Source organism: Macrobrachium rosenbergii, chromosome 30 (genome assembly GCF_040412425.1).
Source record: "Macrobrachium rosenbergii isolate ZJJX-2024 chromosome 30, ASM4041242v1, whole genome shotgun sequence".
NCBI lineage: Eukaryota > Metazoa > Arthropoda > Malacostraca > Decapoda > Palaemonidae > Macrobrachium > Macrobrachium rosenbergii.
Window position 1 is genome coordinate 4553501 of NC_089770.1, and position 2500 is coordinate 4556000.

The following is a 2500-nucleotide window of genomic DNA, read 5'->3' on the forward strand; positions in this document are numbered from 1 at the left end:
GGTAATGAGACTAACTCATTCTTTTTATTTTTAGGTATTCTTTCATCCGTTTGTGTTGATGAGACTCATTTTTTGTTTTCACTCTTTAATGGTTACCTAATGAACCGTAACTAATATTATTTTTTAAGTCTAGAACCCGCCATGTTGTTAACCCACTGGTGTTTTCGGGGGGTTTCTCAATATTTTTATCAAATCGGATCGTATTAGTCTCTTTAAAGCTGACAATATTTATCAAGTCAGTTTGAAAAAGGAGGTTAAACTTTTGCAGTTGAAGACGGAATAAGATAATCGAAATAGGAATGGCATTGGAAGGGAAGCAATTGAATAATGATGACCTTAGACTCTACTGACCATTTTTAAGGTCAGTACAACTAAAAGTGACCTAATTTCAGGTTGTATAAACCGCTGGACAGCGGTAGACAACTAGGTTCGCGTTTGCAAGGAACAAGCCCACCACAGGAGCCATTGACTTGAAATTCAAACTTCCGAAGAATATTATGGTGTTCATTCAAAAGAAGTAACAGAAAGTAATAGGAAATACATAAAGAAGAGATCACTTCCTTTAAAAAAGGATAAGTAAATGAAATATACAAATAGATACATAAAAATGTAAGCGAATTATAAAAAAAAGCAAAAACAAAGAAAGGAAGGAATTAGGTTCTGGCTTAATCGCATTGAACGCGAAAACAAAATTTTTCCCCACATGGGCCAAATAAGGTCATCCGAAAATAAACATGGAAGGGTGAATGGCAGGAATTAATGCATTTCTTGAGCAAGTGTTTTATTATTATTATTATTATTATTATTATTATTATTGGGTGAAAGCACTCGATTTGAGCAACATTTTCGAAATCTTGCTGAATGGATAGAAGGTCGCGGTATATTTTGTCTCGTTAAATAGGTCGGCACCGACGCAACCTTGTTCCAGTGACCAGGAGTGTGTGATGCTCTTCTCACAGCTGATTTTGCACCTGCAGCTGTAGTGACACCTGTTCCCGGGAGTCTGGCCATTTGTGCCTCAAGGTTTCTTTTTTTTTTTTTTTTTTTTTTTTTTTTTCTCTGTAAAAGAAGACTGTTGAGATGGCTTTGTCTGTCCGTTCGCACTTTTTCTGACAGTTCTTAAAACTACTGAGGCTAGAGGGCTGCAAATTGGTGTGTTGATCATCCACCCTCCAATCATCAAACGTACCAAATTGCAGCCCTCTAGCCTCATTAGTTTTTATTTTGTTTAAGGTTAAAAGTTAGCCATGATCGTGCGTCTGGCCCGCTATAGGTGCCAACAACACAGGCCACCACCGGGCTGTGGCCGAAAGTTTCATGGGCTTTGGGTTAAAGTTTAGTACAGCATTATACGCTGTACAGAAAAGTCGATTGTCCCAAAGAAACTGGCTAATTTTGTATTTTTTTTTCGTGCACCTTATGGTGTTTTTTTATGAGTCATTCTTGTCAGATATATTGTTCGTTCTGGTGTCGTAAATAATATTATCGTCAGGCTTTTCTTTGTTCTGAATTAACTGTGATACTAATTTAGTTAAACGGCTCATATCTCAAGGCTAATTGAAATTCTTGGATAGCAATAAGCTTTGCTACGAGAAAGATACGATTGCAGTTGTAGATTTTTTATTTGTAATAACTGATTTCCTGCACGATATTTAATTATTAATGTGAATAACTAAATATGTATCCATGAACTTGTGCAGCTCCTTTAAGAATAACGTACTTTTAAGTTTGTATATTTTAGATGTTTAATAAATGGGAATTGATTAATAACATTTGTCATTTTTTCCTTGCAGGTCAGTGTGCATAGAACTTGGGGACACATTCTACAGAAAAGGCAAAGGTAAATGTTAATTAAGTTTGTCTTTCTATATATATCTATATCTATATATACACATATATATATATACATATATGTTAGAAATAATCAACACACAATCACGTGTGGAACAGAAGTAAATTTCTGACTCACTATAGGCTTGTATGGCCCAGTGGGCAGCGCCCTTGCCTTTCAGTTGAAAGACCTGGGTTCGATCCTGATGTGAGTCAGAAATTTATACATATGAATATTATATATGTATACATATATATTTATCACACACACACACATGTGCATGCATGCATGCATTCCTAAATTTGATTCCTTTTTGCCTTTAGAAGCAACTTGATTTTCGGATTAGAATAACGGTTCGTTACATGCCGGATGCAAGTGTAACTTGGAAACACCTAAACTGTCAATGCCTTACGTTCTTGGTAACAATTAAGTGAATATAATTGTTAGATCTGTCAATGTTGCCATTATACTTGACAGGGCTTGACAGCGGTAAAACAAACTTGTTCATTTTAATTGGACGGTGTTCAGGGAATGTACCAGCCATCTGTTGTCAAGTGTTTCATGGCCTCTCCTCCTCAGGTCTCACAGTTCAGTGACGGTTCCTTTCACTGGACTGCCACGCTTTGGAATTCCCCCTTAATCTTCAGTATTCCCAGACTCCTGGAGCTT

General features: G+C 36.4%; 1 protein-coding gene across 39 annotated transcripts in view; it reads left to right on the forward strand.

The window, feature by feature from the left end:
• The window catches only part of Synd (protein kinase C and casein kinase substrate in neurons protein Synd), a 266290-nt gene that overhangs the window by 36825 nt on the left and 226965 nt on the right, over window positions 1-2500 (forward strand). For 16 of the 39 annotated variants that reach the window (XM_067131597.1, XM_067131567.1, XM_067131562.1 and 13 more), the window contains exon 2: window positions 1794-1840. The exons of 21 other annotated variants lie outside the window; for them this stretch is intronic. The gene's annotated coding sequence lies outside the window, so the exon portion shown is untranslated. Of the gene's footprint in view, window positions 1-1793; window positions 1841-2500 lie in introns of those variants that run through there. 2 more of the 39 variants (XM_067131574.1, XM_067131601.1) reach the window with 1 other exon arrangement.